Source organism: Nomascus leucogenys, chromosome 3, assembly GCF_006542625.1.
Source record: "Nomascus leucogenys isolate Asia chromosome 3, Asia_NLE_v1, whole genome shotgun sequence".
In the NCBI taxonomy this organism is placed as follows: Eukaryota; Metazoa; Chordata; class Mammalia; order Primates; family Hylobatidae; genus Nomascus; species Nomascus leucogenys.
Window position 1 is genome coordinate 151790478 of NC_044383.1, and position 20461 is coordinate 151810938.

Consider the following 20461-nt stretch of genomic DNA (forward strand, 5'->3'; position numbering starts at 1 on the left):
TGTGGTTCCATTCAAATTTTAGATTTTTTTTTCTATTTCTGTGAAGTATGCCATTGTTATTCTGATAAGGATTGCACTAACTCTGCAGATTGCTTTGGGTAGTATTGTCTTTTTGATAATATTAATGCCTCCAATTCAAGAGCATGGGATATCTTTCCATTTGTATCCTTTTGAATTTCTTTCATCAGTGTTTTGTAGTTTTCCTTGTAGAGGTCATTTTCACCTCCTTGGTTAATTTGTTCCTAGGGATTTTATTTTTTATAGCTATTTTAAATAGGATTGCCTTCTTGATTTTTTGTTTGTTTGTTTGTTTGTTTGTTTTGAGACAGAGTCTCCCTGGAGTGCAGTGGTGCAGTCTCGGCTCACTGCAACCTCCGCCTCCTGGGTTCAAGCGATTCTCCTATCTCAGCCTCCTGAGTAACTGGGACTACAGGTGGCCACCACCATGCCTGGCTAATTTTTTTTGTATTTTTAGTAGAAACAGGCTTTCACCATATCGGTCAGGATGGTCTCGATCTCCTGACCTCATGATCCACCCACCTTGGCCTCCCAAAGTGCTGGGATTACAGGCATGAGCCACCACGCCCAGCCTTGATTTCTTTTTCAGCTAGCTCATTGTTCATGTATAGCAACACTTCTGATTTTTGTATATTCATTTTGTATCCTGCAATCAACAGACTGAAAACACAGCCTACAGTATGGGAGAAAATATTTGGAATTTACACATCCAACAGGAGGTTAATATCCAGAATATACAAGGAGCTCAAGCATCTCAACAGTAATAAAACAATTAATCCAATTTAAAAGTGGGCAAATGAGCTGAACAAACATTTCTCAAAAGAAGACATACAGTTAGCCAACAAATGTATTTTAAAATGTTCAACATCAGTAATCATCACGGAAATGCAAATCAAAACCACAATGAGATATCATCTCACCCCAGTTAGGATGGCTGTTATCAAAAAGACAAAAAACAAGGAATGCTGGCAAGAATGCAAAGCAAAGAAAACTCTCATACACTGTTGATGAAAATGTAAACCAGTGCAACCCCTATGGAGAACAGTATGGAGGTTTCTCAACAAACTACAAATAAAACAACCTTATGATCTAGCAATCCCACTACTGGGCATTTGCCCAAAGGAAAGAAAATCAGTATATTGAAGAGATATCTGCACCCTCATGTTTATTACAGCACTATTCAATAGCCGAGATATGGAACCAAACTAGGTGTCCATCAACAGATGAATGGATAAAGAAAATGTGGCATATATCCGCAATGGGATACTATTGAGCCATAACAAACAATAAAATCCTGTGATTTGGAGCAACATGGATGAGCCTGAAGGGCATTATGTTAAATGAAATAAGCGAGGAACGGAAGATTAAACACCACATGTTCTCACTCATATGTGGAAGCCAAAAAAAAAAAAAAAGTGCCTCTCACAGAAGCAAAAAGTAGAACAGAGGATGCCAGAGGCTGGGAAGGATGGAGAGAGGAAGGGTGGGGGAGATTTGTTAAAGGACACAAAATCATAGCTAGACAGGAGGAATAAGTCCGAGTGTTCTATGCCACTGCAGGATGACCAGAGTTAACAGTCATAGCTTCAAATAGCTGGAAGAGGATGTCGAATGTTCCCAACATGAAGAAATGATAAATGTTTGAGATGATGGATATGCCAATTACCCTGATCTGATCCCTTTATATTATACATCAAAGCATGACTGTGTACCCATGAATATGTACAATTACTATTTGCCGATTAAGAAAATAAAATAGACAAAATTTAAAAAGTTCATGAGTTGCTGTTTCCTATGCATGTATAATACACATGTACATATAAACATACAACATACATATACATGTGCATATATGTACACAATGTACATATACAGTCAGCCCTCTGTATTCAAAGTTTCCACATCCATGAATTTGGATGTGCAGATCAAAAAAATTAATAATAATGCAACAATAAGAAATAATGTGAATTTAAAAAACAATACAACATAAAAACTATTTACATAGCACTCACATTGTGTTAGCTATTATAAGTAATCTAGAGATTATTTAAAATATACAAGAGGATGTACATAGATTACATGCAAATCCTACATGACTTTATATCAGGACCTTGAGCACCTGTGGATTTTGGTATCTGCAAGGAGTGCTGAAGCCAGTCCCCTGCAGATACTGAGGGATGACTGCACATATACAACATACACGTATGTTTGCATGTACATATACATATTCAGTGTAATTGTACGTATGCTATGTAAGTATACATATGCAGATACAGAGACGTTTATTCTCAGACTTCCAAAGTCAATAGATAGAATTTTGTTTTCAGTCATGCCACATTCTCTGTATTGAAAGGGGGAATTAGATTTAATACTGCTTAGTAGCAATGGAGTAACACACCCATCTGATTTTTTTAAGATGGCATTTTTACCTGTATCAAGCATTTTTTTAAAAATCTAACTGCTATTAAACATGCAATATATTCTGCCCTTACATTTTTCAGCCATACCTCATATTCATAAATGGGCAGATTCTATAGCTGACAGGAAAGTGACAGATCATTCAAAACATACACTTTAAAAACAAGTGATTCTACATATCATAGGCAGCTATGAGTTAGACAGGCAAGCCACTTATCCTACATAAATTTGTTTATGCATCTGTAAATTTAGAATAGCAAGTGCTGACTTCCAGAATAAGGGTTAGAAACAATAATGAATATGTGAGCAATTTCTAAATTTTAAGGTTATTTACAAACACAGGCATTTTATTATAAATGCTAGTCCTGGAAAATTGATGTCATGTTTGTTACGGGACTTCTATTACCTCAAAGTCCTTTCCATGTCCTATCCTAAATCGAAGAGCCTCCACTAATATGTCTTCCCGAACCTTCTATTTTTCTCTTTTTCTTTCTCGTCTGCATCTGTTTCTAACAGATGATGAAAGCCTTACAACTCTTTAAGAATTCTGCTGGGCTGCTTAGCAGGCTCCTCTGACCAATTTTATTGACTGTTGAGACAGATTTGAAAAAATCTGAGTTTTAGAATCAATATTTTAAAACGCAGTACCTTTCCAAAACTTTGTAAGCTGGCCCATAGCTATTATGGTTGATAAAGTGCTGACTCACACCTTTTTTGTGGAAGAAAGAAGGCCGTATATTTTAAGAGACACAGCCATTAGATTTTTTTGTAAATGTAGGTGGAATTTCCACTTGGAAAAGTAAATACCTCCAGCATCCCCCCAAACCAATCATTTCATATAACTGGCTATTTTTACAAGACTCCAAATACATATTCAGGGCCAATTTAGAGGTGAAAACCTGCGATTGTTCAAACCATTTTATCGCTTTTTCTTTTAAGGAGAATGAAGGCAGAGAAAGCTGCTCTGTCCCAAGCTCAGGTGGGATGCCACGCTCAGGGCAGGCTCTTTAGGAGGACCCCATGCCTGCCACAGCTGCCAACAGGGAGCACGCAAAACAGGTCATCCAACAGCCACATTTCAGGGAATCAGGGGCTCGCTGGCGGTTTCCAGACTGTTCTGTGCTCTCACAAAAAGAAACACAAACCAACTCACTGTGGATTCGAGCCAGTCAAAGATACGCTTCCAAGAGCCAGAGAAAGGCAATGAGGTGATGGCAGGACTTCCAGCGGTGCCACAGCTGGGCGTGTGCTCACTTACCAGCTTGCATACTGCCTGGGTATTGTTTATGGCCATTGCTTTTCTATGTGAACACATGATGAAGATTGATGTAAATCTATGTCAACCATATAATCTAATAAAGCAGGAGCTGTGTTTTATTAAAGAATAATAAAATTAAAGTACTTTATGTCTAGGGATAAGCTCATGATCTTGGGAGGAAATATATTTTCCCAGTGCCTCAATTTCTTAGTCCATGAAATGGGTGACAAGATACCATGATGTTATAAGGTGTTGTAAGACAGAAAAAAATTAAAAATTCAAATTTAATTGTCTTACAAATCACCTGAGTCTCTTGTTGAAAAGTAGGTTCTGATTCAGCAGGTCTGGGGTGAGATCAGATATTCTGCTCCTCTAACCAGCGCCCTGGTGATGCTGACGCTGTATTCTGGGGACCACATGGTGAGTAGCAGGGAGATAGAGGAGAATGCTATTCCTAGGCAGCATGGTGTGTTAGGCTTCCTAGGGTTGCCTAGACAGATAAATTGAAGAAAAAGAACTTTACAGTGAAATATAATCCAAATGCCAAAAGGACTATCAAAAGGCAAAGTGCATTAAAATATTTTATTAGAAACAAGATAGAACAATGGGAAGACTCGAGTAATTGTTTCCAGTCTACTTTCAATGTGTTTCCTGATGACCAACATCCAGCTCATTCCTCCTGGCTCAGTTCAGCTAGTAAGGACTAAGCAGAGGTGTGTTATTCACACCTATTTAGATGCTGTGCCCTGCATTGTCGAGCACAGCCCTCATTTTAAAGTTCTGCCTCATCGCTCCTTTTAGCACATTCTATTGGATCATAAATCCTTAGTTTTGGTTCAGAAAACATGGCCACTATGTTAGTTTAGGCTGTCTCACTGCTCTAACAGCTACAGTTTGTCTTATGCTGGCTGGCGTCAAGTTGGGGCTACACACTGTCCTTCAGGGCCCAGCTCTCTTCTTTCTAGTGGCTCTGCTGTTCCCTACAGTCTCAAGTTCCTTGAGTCCTCTGCATTTGGGTGATGTTTTAGAGACCAGGCCTGAAAGTGTCAGACATTGCCTCGTCTCCTGGTGAGAGCCCAGCTCCATGACTCCCCTGACTGCAGGCACGCAGAGCCAGACACAGGGCCAGGAGGGAAGGAAACAGCATTCTCTCTGCCCGGCTGCCCAGTTAGCACTAGGTGGATTATTAACTCTCTGAACAATGAAGAACACACTGGACTTGAAGAGTGAGTCCCAACAGGGAAGGGAAGGGACGGCAGTGGAACGTGAGCTCAGGACAGCCTCTAAGCTCTGCCTTGGGACCCATCTCCTGCTCAGGGAAAGGGGGTCTTTGGAGAACCGTTAGCTCCCTCAGACCAAATGCATTCCCACCACAGCCGAAAGGCCTCCCAGGAACTAGAGCAGCCCACGAGTGAGGCACAGGAAGGGGAGTACAGGACAGTCTGCAGATATAGGGAGTCTCAGGTGCAGCTCAGACCTTAGGAATCTGAATATTCCCCAAGGCCCATTCCACCCCATCCATGCCTGATGAAAACACTCCGCTTCTTGAGGAAGGAATCATTACCCAGGGCCCAACTAGACTGCCCCCAGGGGTGTGTGGGGGGGGTGGGGGGTGAGTGTGGTTGTGTGTGTATTGTGTGGGGGAGTGTGGTTGTGTGCAGGGTGTGTGGTTCTGTGTGTGGTGTGTGTGATGTGTGTGGTTGTGTGGGGAGTTGTGGTTGTGTGCGGGGGGTGTGTGTCCTGTGGAGGGGTGTGGTTGTATGTGGAGTGTTTGTGTTGTGTGTGGTTTGTATGTGTGTGTTGTATGTGATGGTGTGTGGTTGGGTATGGGATGTGTGTGTGTTGTGTGTTGTGGTGTGTGGTTGTGTGAGGTGTGTGGTTGTGTGGTTGTGTGTGGGGGTGTGTGTGGTTGTGTGTGGGTGTGTGTGGTCATGTGTGGGGGTGTGTGTGGTTGTGTGTGTGTGTCCGGGAATGGCAGGAGAGGGTGGTCACAGTTAATGTATATGTTACACTCAGAGAAGACTCTTAACCATCAAAGCTCAATTATTTTTCAAACTCTAAATGCAGAAAATGTAGCCATATGGAAAAATTGGTTGATGACAACAAAATGGGTTGTTGTTGTTGTTGTTGTTGTTGTTGTTGTTGTTGTGTAGTTTGGTAGATCATCTCTACCTGGCTGAGTATTGTTCAGACCGCCTCCTGAGCCTCACCCATGGACTGCTGTAGCTCCTGGAAGGCCACGTGGCTAGAGCTGGAATGGATTTGGCCCGAGAGAGCTAAAGGTTCTCCAAAGAGAATCTTTGTCACAGATGTGTTCCTTTAGCACCAACTTACATGACATGGCTTTCGGGTCAAATGTAAGTGACAGTGACTGGTCTGTGCCTCCCACAGGGTTCCCACCATCTGCTTAGGTTTTAAGGTGAAACTGATTCTAATGATGTTTTCAGTCTGTGTGGTTTTGTGTGTGAAACTAAAGGCTTGCTCTAAAAAAGTACATGGGCAGGCTAATGATGATTTTGTCTCTGAGTTTGAAGAAATTCAACCAGTGGACGGAGGGAAGGTCCTTATTGTAGAAATCAAATTTATATCCCAAGGAAAGTCAGCCTCTTTTTGGAAAATCTCAGGTAACATCCAAAATTTAGCAAATGGTTTGACCACAAACAGACACCACATGGAAACCTAGGAGCAGTCAAAAGACCTGGCAGCCTCCATCTGAGGTACGTGGCTTTGTTCCTTTGTCACCACAGAGCTTCCTGCCCAGGGGGCCTTCCCCACTCTCTAACAGCTGAGGGGAAGCACAGACTACCCTGAGATGTAGCTCTCAGATTTGCATATTTTTGTTTGACAAATATTTGGAATTATCCTTTTTTAATTTGAATGTCTCTTCATAACAAAGACAGGCCTAGAAAAAATTGATGGGTCAAGAGAGTGGTATAGATTAAAAAGATAAAAAGTACCCAGTTGCAGTTCTTTTGTTTGCCAGAGAAAGAAGGAGGAAAGGGAGGCATGGAGGGTGAGAGAAATCGGGAGTACAGATATGTTTTCTAAAGGGCACCCAAAAATGACACACACACAACCCTAATCATGGGTTTATGTATAAAGTACCTTAGAATTAAGTCAGAGTCACTGTAGGCTTGGAAAAGTATTCAAGGGGAAATTTAAAATGCATTCACCTCAAACTTTTGTTAGTATATTTGAAGCTATTCCACTTTAAAACTTGCCATACATTCCCATCTCAAATAACCAAAGGACTTTCAGTCTGCTGAAGGTTCTATTTCAGGTCCTCTAGTTTCCACCACAGTCTTCCACTGAAGTCTGCAGAAGCTCCTTCAGTCAGTGGCCTGGAAAACAGTATGAACCCAAGTGTGCCTGTCTCTCCTTTACTCTGATCTTTCTCACTCCTGTCGCACACGGTAGCAGCAGCACCCAGCCCCAGTGCACTCTGCTGGGGGAGCAGAGGGTGAAGCATAAGCAAGAATAGGGTGTTTCTCCTTCTTCCCTGCCACCACCATTGCTGAGAAAACTTGTAGGGATGTGCCCATCCCAAATGTTCATAAAATGCTCTCACATTTATAGGGCAGGCCCCTGTGTGGAAGATGAGGAAAAAGTACTGGAGTTGAAGAAACTGGCTCTGAATCCTGCTTTCCAAGTTACAACTTTGGGAAAATTATTTAACCTCTTTAAAACTCAGTTTCTTAATTGGTAAAAGGGGCATTATCACAGTTCATTCAGCATTGCATTGAGATTTAGCGAGCTGGTTGTCAACAGCAGATAATCAATTGCATCCATGTATTATGTCCCATCACAGACACATTCTCAAGGACAGCGGCTCTGTGATCACCCTGGCCCTCTACTGCATTAGAAATTTCTATATTTCTTTTTTTGTTGTTTTTTTAGACAGAGTCTTGCTCTGTTGCCCAGGCTGGAGTGCAGGGGTGCGATCTCGGCTCAATGCAACCTCCACCTCCCTGGTTCAAGCAATTCCCCTGCCTCACCCTCCCAAGTAGCTGGGATTACAGGCACACGCCACTACGCCCAGCTAATTCTTTTGTATTTTTAGTAGAGATCCGGTTTCACCATGTTGGTCAGACCGGTCTTGAACTCCTGACCTCAGGCAATCCATCTGCCTTGGCCTCCCAAAGTGCTGGGATTACAGGCATGAACCACTGCATCTGGCCAGAAATTTCTCTGTTTCTAATGAATGATTCCCGTCAAGACAAAGTCAATCTCCAGTATATCTCTGTTTAAAACTCTGTACCTTGATTTTACCCCCCATTTCTGTTTTCTTCATAGACAAACTATCTTAGTCCATTTTGCATTGCTATAACAGAATACCACAGACCACCACAATAGTTTAAAAGCAAAAGAATTGTACTTCTCACAGTTCTGGAGGCTGGGAAGTCTAAGAGCATGGCACTGGCATCTTGTGAGAGCCTCTTGCTACATCGTAACACGGCAGAGGCCATCACAAGGCAAAAGGGGAAGAGGGTGACTGTTAGCTCAGGCCTCCCTTCCTTAAAAAGCCATTAATCCCATCATAGGGGCTCCACCCTGATGACCTCATCTAATCCTAATTACCTCCCAAAGGCCCCACCTGCAATCAACACATGAATTTGGAGATTACATTTTCAACACATGAAATTTGGGGGATACATTCAAACCATAGCACAGCTTTTCAAAGATTTATCTACAAATGCTGCCTTCATTTTTACCACTGATTCATTTCTCTTCATCCTTTAGTTTAGCTTCCACCCCAAATATGCCACTTGTCATGCATAACCTCCATTTTATCAAATTTCTGTCCTGATCTTACCTCAGGTAGTAGCCTTCATAGCTGAGACTCCATCCTAAAAACACCATCCTTTCTGGGTTCTGCCATTTTGCTCTATTCTGGGTTTCCTTTCACCTGGATAGTTATCCTCCTCTGTCTTGGTGAGATTCTCCTCCCTTTTTGAACCCTAAATATTTTGTGATCCTAAGCTTTCTCATTTTTCCTAGGAATTTAATTATCATCTTTATGCCATGAACTCTAATGTTAATCTCTAGCCCAGACTTTCTTCCAAGCTTCAAACTTTTATATCCAACTGATGGGATATCACAGCCATCTCAAACTCAGCATTTCTGAAAAGAAACTCTTTGAAATGTACAGCCAGTACCCAGACCCCTCCTCAGTCCACAGAGCACCATTCATTCAGTTAAACCTAGCCATTGCACACAAATTCCCCTTTTGTTTTCAGGTTCACATCCAATTCCAAGCAAACCTGGTCAATCAACTTCCTGAATGATCCCAATCCTCCTGGTTCTGTCTCCAGGTGTCCAACGTGTCCTCTCATCTTTCATGGAGATGAATGCCAACACCCAACAGGTCTTTCCGTACTTACTACTGCGTCTTAGCCCCTTCAGTTAACCTCTTTTTCTTTCCTGAAAATCACTCAATGATTTCCCAAATTTCTTATCATGACCTTTACGACCCTGCATGTCTTACAGGTTTTTACCTATCTTACCTCTCTAACCTCATCATAATCTACCCTTTCCCTCAACTCACTCACATGACATTTAGTTGGTTCCTAGAATATGCCACATATGCTACATTTTTTTTTTAACTGAAGGGTTCTTCATACAAGCTGTTTCCTCTGTCTGGATTTCTCTTATCCAAACAATTTGTATGACTAGCCTTTTTCATGCTTTGTGTCTAAGAAAACATCACACTCTATGAAGTTAGTTCTATCTCCCACATTCTATAATGACGGCCTTGTTTGTTTGCTCTAGAGCAAGTTCTGTTAGCGTTGGGCTCAGTCTGTCTTGTTTAACATTGTACCCAGCACCTAGCACATAGTAGGTCCTTAATAAATATTTGAAGAGTAGATAAAAATTATTATATTTAATAATAAAACTTGCACTGCCTACTTCATAGGGTAAGGAAAATCAAACAGAACATGTTATTGGAAAATACTCTGTAATTGTAATACAATTAAAGTAAAAGATATTAACATTTTACCTACTATGCATATATAGGTACATTTCAATATATGTGATATCTCATCCATAAAGGCCATTGATATTTTTTAAAGGAGCACACATGTATATTTTTAAAAAATCCTCTTCAGCAAGTTAACTTTAAGTGCTAATACCATTAATATGGGAGCATGTTTTTATTTATCTAAAATTATATCTATTTACATTCTGGTAAGCTGTGTTTTGCCAGTTGGAATGCTTTTGTCTGTAAGTAACAAAAAAACTACAATCAAAGCAACAACAATAACAACTTGACTCAAGCTGACTTAAAGTATAAAATAATAAGGGGCTTTATAATCTCACATAACAAGAATGCCAGAGGTAGGTGTACCGCAGGGTTGGTAAACACGGTCCCTCAGAGAGCTCATCTGAGGCTCGGGGTCTCAGATGGACATATCTCTGCACTCTGCTATCCTTAGACAAAGACTCTCCTTGACTCAGGTTCCTCTGAGCCCGCTCTTGGCTGATGGTACAGACGAAGGTGGTGGCAATGCATATAGGGGAAATTGGGAGTTTTAAGATATCTTTTAAAGCTTGAAACCACAAAGCTGACTAAGAATAGGATGACGGGAAAAGGGAGGAGTCAGGGCTGACCATCTAGTTTGAGAAACTGGGTGTATGATTGGTGATGCCACTTACTGAGATGGGGAGGAAGCAGTTTGGGAGGAGGAATCAGGAGTTCCATTTTAGACAGGTTACATTTGAGTTGCCTGTGAAACGTCCAGTAAGAGGTGTTCCTAAGATGATGTAATATTCAGACTTCATTTCAAACGAAATATCTGAGTTAGGGATATAGTTGGAGTCCTCAATTTGCAAATGACATTTATAGCTCTGGGAATGAATGAAGTCACCTAAGGAAAGAGTACTGCTAAAGAATGGAGTGTGGTTAAAGAAGGCAAATGATTTCTTTCTGTTTTTAATTTAGCTTTTATTTTAAGTTCGGGGATACATGTGTTATAGAGGTAAATTTGTCTCATAGGGGATTTGTTGTACAGATTATTTCCTCACCCAGGCATTAAGCCTAGTATCCAATAGTTAGTTTTCCTGATCCTTTCCCTCCTTCCACCCTCCACCCTACAATAGGCCCCAGTGTGTGTTGTTCCCCTCCATGTGTCCATGTTTTCTCATCATTTAGCTCCCTCTTACAAGTAAGAACATGCAGTATTTGGTTTTCTGTTCCTGCATTAGTTTGCTAAGGATAATGCCCTGCAGCTCCATCCATGTTCCTGAAAAGGACATGATCTCATTCTTTTGTATGGCTGCATAGCAGTCTATGATGTATATATAGCATATTCTCTGTATCCAGTCTACTAATGATGCACAGTTACGTTGATTCCATGCTTTTGCTATTGTGAGTAGTGCTGCAGTGAATATATATGTGCATGTGTCTTTACAATAGAATGATTTATATTGCTTTGGGCAGTATGGCCATTTTAACGATATTGATTCTTCCCATCCATGAGCATGGAATGTTTTTCCATTTGTGTCATCTCTGATTTCTTTGAGCAGTGTTTTGTAGTTGTCCTTGTAGAGATCTTTCACCTTCCTGGTGAGTTGTATTCCTAGGTATTTTATTTTGTGTGTGTGTGGCAGTTGTGAATGGGAGTTTGCTCCTGATTTGGCTCTCAGCTTGACTGTTGTTGGTGTATAGAAATGTTAGTGATTTTTGCACATGAATTTTGTATCCTGAGACTTTGCTGAAGTTGTTTATCAGCTGTAGGAGCTTTTGGGCCAAGACTATGGGGGTTTTATAGATAAAGATCATGTCATCTGCAAACAGGGATAGTTTGGCTTTCTCTCTTCCTTTTTGGGTGTAATTTACTTCTTTCTCTTGCTGATTGCCCTGGCTAACACTTCTAATACTATGTTGAATAGGAGTGGTAAAAGAAGGCATCTTTGCCTTGTGCCAGTTTTCAAGGGGAATGCTTCCAGCTTTTGTCCATTCAGTATGATGTTGGTTGTGGGTTTGTCATAGATGACTCTTATTATTTTGAGGTATGTTCCTTCAATACATAGTTTATTGAGAGTTTTTAACATGAAGGGGTGTTGAATTTTTTTGAAAGCCTTTTCTGCATGTATTGAGGTAATCATGTGTTTTTTGTCTTTAGTTGTGTTTATGTGATGAATCACATTTCTTGATTTGCTTATGTTGAACACTGCAATCTTGCATCCCAGGGATAAATCCTAGTTGATCATGGTGGATAAACTTTTTGATGTGCTACTGGGTTTGGTTTACCAGTATTTTGTTGAAGATTTTTGCATCAATGTTCATCAAGGATATTAGCCTGAAGTTTTCTTTTCTTTGTTGTGTCTCTGCCAGGTTTTGGTATCAGGATAATGCTGGCCCATAGAATGATTTAGGGATGAATCCCTCTTGCTCAGTTCTTTTAGAATAGTTTCTGCAGGAATGGCACCAGCTCTTCTTTGTACATCTGGTAGAATTCAGCTGTGAATCCATCTGGTCCTGGGCTTTTCTTGGTTGGCAGGCTATTTGTCACCAATCAATTTCAGACCTTATTATTGATCTGTTCAGGGATTCAGTTTCTTCCTGGTTCAGTCTTGGGAGGTGTATGTGTCCAGGAATTTATCTATTTCTTCTGGATTTTTTAGTTTATGTGCATAGAGGTGTTCATAATATTCTCTGACTGTTATTTTTGTATTTCTGTAAGGTCAGTGGTAATATCCCTCTTGTTTCTGATTATGTTTATTTAAATCTTCTCTCTTTTCTTCTTTATTAACCTAGCTAGTGATCTATCTACTTTATTAATTTAAAAAAAAACAGCTCCTGGATTTATTGATCTTTCGAGTGGTTTTTCTTGTCCCAATTTCTTTCAGTTCACCTCTGATTTTGGTTATTTCTTGTCTTGGAGGCAGATGATTTCTTATGGAGGTGAATATTTGCTTATGTAAGTTCCAGCCTTCTAGGGACCCCATTTCTACATATCTGTCCTAGAGAAATGAAAAGCTTATCTTTAACTGAAAAACCTGGACATGCGTGTTTACGGCAACATTATTCATAATTACTCAAAACTGGAAGCAACAGAAATGAGGCCAAATCTCGAGGCTTTATCGGACCATTATGATCCACTAACCTCCCGTCGTGCGGAAGACCGTGTGTTACTCTCACCTCTGCACCCAAGGGATCGCATTGTGCAGTGGAGATCACAACTGCCCCACGGAGGCAGAGATTAAGAAGATAGGCAGAACATGCATTGTCACTCCCAGAAGGGTGGTTGTTTATAAATCTGAAACCAAACTATTAAATAACAACAGCTGTAGGGCTGCTCTTAACCAATAACATAACGAAAATATCCCCAGTTATTCTGACCAAGGTCTGCACAGAGTCAGCACTAGAATTCTCATGCAATCCCACTAGAAAATACTGGATAAGCTTTTCTACTAAAATGTTAGGGAATTTGAGAAACAGTCGCATCACATACTTAACAGAGTACAGTTCAACAAACTCCACCTATCTTCATCACACATTTTAAAACCGAATTATGTCTGCAACTCCTTTCTGTAAAACAAATACTCTTTCTTTTTTCTTTTTTTTTCTTTTCTTTCTTTTTTTTTTTTTGAGACAGAGTATCCCCCTGTCGCCCAGGCTGGAGTGCAGTGGCGCCATCTCGGCTCACTGCAACCTCCGCTTCCCGGGTTCAAGCAATTCTCTACCTCCGCCTCCCGACCAGCTGGGATTACAGTGACGCGCCACCACGCCCGGCTAATTTTTGTGTTTTCGGCCGAGACGGGGTTTCACCATCTTGGCCAGGCTGCTGTTTAACTCCTGACCTCGTGATCCACCCACCTCGGGCTCCCGAGGTGCTGGAATTACAGGCATGAGCCACCGCGCCCGGCCAAAACAAACACTTTTACGACAATTGAAAAATAGAAGTTTCCAATTCAATTTTGCAACTAAAAAATAATAATAATGTGGTGCCTTCATGTTAAACTTTGGAAAAAGCCAGGGAAGTTGCTTGCTCTGGTGAATATATTCTGTAGAACCTTAAGGCTGTTCGCAGCGTACACCAAGACTTCCGAGGCAAGTGGGGGCTCCCTGTGGCGGCTGTTCCGGATGGCTGCTCCGGGATTGTGCGGACCTCCAAGCTACACCGTCTCAAACCAGCAGAAGCCAGCAGGAACCTGCCTTAGATGTGGTAAATGATCTAGCTAAGCACCGTGGACAGAGAGAGTTGCAAGAAAAATGGTGGCGTAAAGTAACTGATCCTAACATTTCACCTACGAATTGACTCCTTGCAGGGAATGAGACAACACAACTTCTCCCATAGGCCTGGTGGTCAGAGAGGCTGGATCAAGAATCTCCATAGCCCAGCGAGAAGCCACGCGAACACACCCCTGTGTGGGTATTTGTGGCCTGGCAGCCTGCAGAATTCCTGGGCCAGAGACGTCCTCATCCTGTTGGAATATCCAGGTATCACCACTCCAAATGTCCTCATCTTCCTGGAACCCCTCTTTTTCTCCTAACATTCCTCTAAATGAAATTCCATATCTGCTACAACACAGAAAGAGAGGAGGAACAAGAAAAACTAGTGATCCACTAACAAGAAGGCCCTGGAGCCGCTCGATGTTTAATCTTCTCAAGGGGTGAGAATGTGTCTGGTACTTCTCAGCATCTGAAACGCAGCCCTCACTAATGGCTCAGTTTCACTGGACGTACTCCCAGGATCATAGATGGCAGCCGGCGAAGGCAGTGAGGGTGGAAAAGTCTCACTAGGCTGAATTGAAGTGAGGCCTACCCATTGCCTCCTTTGCATGTGTTTAAGTATTAAAAGAATCTAGTCATTTGCCCATAAGAGATAATCAAACAAGAAAACAAAGGTGTATGTGCAAAGATTTGAATCTTAGCTTTATTTGAAATAACAGAAAATTGGAAGTCAATTCATGTCCATCAGCGTGGGGCTGGCCACCTGCCGGTGGGTTACATCCCTGGAGGGAAATGACCCAACCATGGAGGGAATGATGTTCACCGATGGCACTGGCATGGCAAGAACTCTATGGCGTATTGCATCATGAAGAAAGCTGCCCCACAAAATGAGATGCGATTGACGTTGATGTGTCTGTACTTGTGCAAAGAGAAATTTGGGAAAGGAAGTTTACTGAAGTGTTAACAATGGGTTACAAGTTTTGAAGTGATTTTAATTTCTTTTTTTAAGTTTCTGTTAGGCTCGGATTTTCCCCATAGATATGCATCATCTATGTCAGCAGTCCCCAACCTTTTGGGCACCAGGACAGTTTTCGTGAAAGACAATTTTTCCATGGACCAGGAGTGGGAGGGACAATTTCAGGATGATTCAAGCACATTACGTTTATCATTAGATTCTCACAAGGAGCATGCAAGCTAGATCCCTTGCATGCCCAGTTCACAATAGGGTTCATGCTCCTATGAGAATCTGATGCTGCCACTGGTCTGACAGGAGGTGGAGCTCAGCTTCACTCACTTGCCCCACCATTCACCTCCTGCTGTGCAGCCCAGTTCCTAACAGGCCACAGACCAGTACCAGTCCGTCACCTGGGGGTTGGGGATCCCTGATTTTTGTAATTGGAAGTAAAGTTGTTCTCATTACTTTAAAATAAAGACAGTACCATCGTTGTAAAGTATTCTCTAAGTGCAATTGTAGGGAAAAGTTCTGCTGAAAACTCTAGGGATGGTTAGTCGTTTTAGGGAAATACGGGGAACTAGATGGATTCTGGTTTTTATTTATCTTCCTTCAAAACAGCTACTAGTAATCTGCAGAAAAGATGCATGGGAAATAAACCAGGAAAACTGAGCCCAAAGTGAGGTGCAAAGGTTCTAAAAGGATCAGTGGTCAATGATGTCGTGGCATGTATTAGCTGAATCCAAAGTTGATGTGAGTTCCAAAATTATACTGAGACTTTGGGGGAAAACAAAGGCTCAGCTATGCTCATCCATCAGATTTCAGTTCCTTCATCAGTTCCTTGAGTGGCCACCACTTCTACTGTGATAAGTCACCACTGACCTAGGCCAGTGCTCTGTTCTTGTCGCAGTTACAAGGTGAGCTTTCTTTAAAAGATTATTTAACTAACAATTGGCCTCACCCATTTGATTGTGAGCTTCGTGAACACATGCATCATTTCCTTTTTTTTGAGACAGAGTCTCACTCTATCGGCCAGGCTGCAGTGCAGTGGCACAATCTTGACTCACTGCAACCTCCACCTCCCGGATTCAGGTGATCCATCCACCTCAGCCTCCTGAGGAGCTGGGACTACAGGTGAGGGTCACCATTCCTGGCTGATTTTTGTATTTTCTGTAGAGACAGTGTTTCATCAAATGATCCACCTGTCTTGGCCTCCCATAGTGCTAAGATTATAGGCATGAGCCACCATGCCCAGCTATTTTTATTTTTATTTAGTTTTTGCTAATAATTTAATCCTTGGTGGCTGACACATATTAGGGGCTCAAAACAAGTTTGAGTAAATGCATAAAAGCACTGCAGTGTGAGCTTAAAAAATAATTATAACACTTGGACTGTGGAAACACAAATTACCTTACCAATCTGAAAATTGCATTTTATACTTTTTGCTTTAATTGCATATTTGGAAAAAAGAAATGCCTCATAATTTTTCCTTGACTGTTATTTCATTTTCTTTATTCCTCAAAGATACTGTAGACATTGGAGGAAACACCAGAGCCCATACAGGGATGGTTGATTGTGAGAAAAGGTAAGACAAGTAAGTCTCTCTATTTGAAACCCTGAAACTTTTGTGAGAAAAGGTAAGAAAAGTAAGTCTCTCTATTTGAAACCCTGAAACTTTGGTTTAAAAACAAAGTTTTTAAAAAATGGTGGAGGATGAGGTAAGGTTTCAGGTCAGCAGTAGTAAAATTCTCTTTTCCACTAAGGGCACTTTATTCAGAGTCTGCTTAAAATGTGAGAGGGCATCACACACATTAATAATGAATAATTCCATTTCCTTTCTTTTTTAAGTGATTTACAAGAAACTTGTTGCATAGATTTTTTTAAAATCAACCAAATGCCCTTGAAGTGTAATGGTTGTTTACTAGAAAGCATAATTACTGAAAATGTTGGGTTACATTAATAGAGGCATATTGGTCAGATTATGGAAGGTCATGATCCCACTATAAGAATCACAACTTTGAATATTTGTTATTTCTTAATTTTTGCAACAACTGTGAAAGGCAAATAACTAAGGAGGCCCTGAATCCTAGTTGTTAGAGGAACAGGCATCCCTCAGCTTTGTGACCTTGGGAAATCCTTTCACCAGCTCCATAGGGTTGTTAATAGAAGAATTCCTGAGCTGGTACATAAAAAGCATTTACTTCGTGTAGGGCTGAGACTTAATAAACAATAAATAGCAGCAATCATTTGATTATCTGACAAACCAGAAACATAGATTCCTTTCCTTATGTGACTTGCCCAAGATCCCACAATTGGAAGAAGTTGAGCCAGGGCTGAAATCCAGGCTCAGCTCTGTTTTAAATTCCAAGTCCCTTCTTCACTCACTTCTCAGCTGCCTTTTCCCTCAATCTTGCCATAGTAACGTCCCAGACAGACCTTTGCTTTGCCAAGATCTGATGTTGACATAATACCCCATGCTATCCCCAGGCTTCTTCCTTGAGAGATTGAATGTTTCCATGTTGCTTATGTCTCCAGTAATCACTTACATCTCCCTGACAATCTACTCTGCTAAGTACATTGCTTGCAAAATACTTAAACAACAAACAAACAAATATGCAGATAAACACACCTTTGCACCTTCCTGCCAGCTCATCATCCAGGTCTATCTTGTTCCTTTGCCGCATGCACAGGTTAACAAAGAGCAGGCCCCTGTCTACCCCCTGCACCATCCTCTCTCTCTTCAGCCCTCGCAGTCTGGCTCTAACCCTCCTTTGTGTGGAAACCCAGAGGTCCGGTGACCATTGCTATAGCTGAGGCATTGCTCTGTCTTCTGTTTGTCAACCTTGACATCACCAAGAACCTCTAAGCACCCCCCAAGCCTGCTGCCCTGGGCTTCGTGACTCCATTTCGTACTTTCCTGCCTCACTCCAGCTTTGCCAACTTGTTTGCTTTCTTTTCTTGACTCTTCTTCCTACTCTCTCCAGACTGGCTCAATTTCTTTTAAGAAATCAGAGAATTTCAGAATCATAAGAAATCTAAAAAGTTATCTGGTTCAATAGCGATCCACTGTCTCCTCCACTGCCGCCAGTATCTCTGGCTGGTGCCACTCTAGGCCCTGCAGTGCTGGCGGTGGGCTCTCCCTGCCCCGTGTGCCCATCAGCACACCTTTATGTGGCTGCCGATGTCGGGGAGCGCCTATTCATTCCATCCACACTGCCTTCCCACGGCTCCTTTTACTCTGCCCTGTGAGATCCTCCCTGGCCCCTGCACCATCACCCCAGACTCTGAAGGCTCTCACCTCTCCCTGATCTCCCCCTACAACCCTGAGGTTTCCTCTCTCCAGATAACAGCCCAGTTTCTTCACCTGCAATTCATTAAATATGCTTTCTTTTTCTCCACTCTCCTGTCACTGCACCCATTCCAATTTACCCATCCGTAAACTCGGAATTTTGCTTGCCTCAAAGAATCTGCACACAATAGAGCAGAGTGCTCACCACTCCAGTTCTGGAGCAGACACAGGTGGAGGTAGGTCCTCAGCTGGAATGAGGTCCCAGGAGCTAAGTTATTGGGTAGCTAATGCGGAAAAGTAGTGTTCTACCTAACATAGAACAGATCGATGATGACAAACTGATGGCCGGCTGGCTGGCTGACTGACTGCTTAGGTGGCTGACTGGAAGGTTGGCTGGATGGATGGATAGATGGATGGATAGATATGGATGGATGGATGGATATGGATAGATGGATGGATGGATGGATGGATGGATATGGATGGATGGATGGATATGGATGGATGGATGGATATGGATGGATGGATGGATGGATGGATGGATGGATGGATGGTTGGATGGATGGATATGAATGGATGGATGGATGCATGGATGGATGGATATGGATAGATGGATGGATGGATGGATATGGATGGATGGATGGATGGATGGGGGGATGGATATACAGATAGGTAGATATAGATAGACTGGATTCATGCATAAGAAACAATGTCAGAATCACAGATAGGCAAAATAAGTTGTTTACTGAAGTGTGCAGAAAGCTGACCAGAAGCAGTAAATGTGAGTTTGAACCTGGGTGCCCCACGTGGGCGTGGAGTTTGTCCCACTGCAGTTACGAGTAAGATGTGAGGGGCCGTCACTTCTTGTCGTCCTGACCACGTGGTTGTGCCATGTCTTGGTCCAGGTCTCTGCTTCTCCATCTGTTTTTCTCAAACCCTTTACCACACTCTGAAATTATCCCGTTTGACTTCTTTTTTTTTTTTTTTTCATACCCCAAGGCCACTCCTGGGAAGGCAATTGTCTTGTTCACAGTAGTAGCGCAGTACCTGGCATGTAGTAGCAGCTCAGTGAGTATTGGTTGGGCCTGTAAGCGGTTTAATAAATTGATGTATTCTGTGCACACACACAGGAGGGTGCACTAACACAGCGAAATTAAAAATGCAAAGGCATAAGCAGCTTTGCTGGTGTTGTCACGCCATCGTGTGGCCTTTTTGACTATTGCAGCTACAGGCTCATGGCTGTATTTATACCTTTAGGGTAATACCGGTTTGCCTCGTTTGCAGGTGGGATGAAGTCAGAGGCTGATAGGATTTACTGCACTCACCTGCTTCTCTTGTACCTATCTTGCTATTCTTGTGCTCTCGTTAGAACCGATGTTTCTCGAGGTGCACGTTTGGCTTCTGCTTTTCTCATTGTGAAGTATTTGTTGATCCATTACACCTGGCTGCAAATGACTACTAATTCCAAATCTCAATCCCCAAGTTCACATTCCTCATATCAGCATTTAAAGTGGCCAAGCTCTCTAAACACTGCTTCAGCTGCATCCCACAGATTTTAATATGTTGGATTTTTGTTGTCATGCATATCAAAATATTTGCTAGTTTCCCCTTGATTTCATTTTTGGCCTATGAACTATTTAGAAGTGTGTTCTTTAATTGTCAGATATTTAAAGGGTTTTTCTAGATATCTTGTTACTAATTTCTAAATAAATTCCATTGTGTTCAGAAAATATACTTTGCAGGACTTCAGTGCTTTTAATGAGACTTGTTTTATGTCCACCAGCTTGTCTGTGTTAGCAAATGTATTATGTGCATTGGAAAAAAAATGTATATTCTGCAGTTGCTGAATGTAGTGTTCCATAAATAGCAATGAGATACAAGTGGTTGGTTGTGTTGTTCAGATCATCCCTGTCTTTACTGATTTTTTGTCAATTTGTTCTATCAATTGCAGAAAGAGATACATTAAAAAATTCTTAGCTATAATTGTGAAGTTGTCAGTATTTTCTAGTTCTTTTCATTTTGCTTTGTGTATCTAAGGCTGTGTATTAAGCACATACACAGCAATTAACAATAGTTAATTGCTAAATCTTCTTGATGAATTGTCAGTTTATGATTATGATAATGAAATGTCTCTAGTAATGCTCTGATACTACATTTGCCACTCAGCCTTTTTTATCCATGTCATTTGCTCATGGTATGTCTTTTCTGGTCCATTTCTTTGAACCTACCTTTGTCTTTATATTTAAAGCATGTCTTTTTCTTTCTTTATTTTTTCTTTCTTTCTTTTTTTTTTGAGACGGAGTCTCACTCTGTTGCCCAGCATTCACTGCAACCTCTGCCTCCAGGGTTCAA

The 20461-nt window shown here is 41.6% G+C and overlaps 1 non-coding gene across 1 annotated transcript; it reads left to right on the top strand.

The window, feature by feature from the left end:
* The first annotated feature begins 15532 nt into the window (after window positions 1-15532).
* On the top strand, window positions 15533-15604 carry LOC115834558. Its single transcript, XR_004029498.1, has one exon. It is a non-coding gene; the product is annotated as a small nucleolar RNA SNORD45 (small nucleolar RNA).
* The last annotated feature ends 4857 nt before the right edge of the window (window positions 15605-20461 follow it).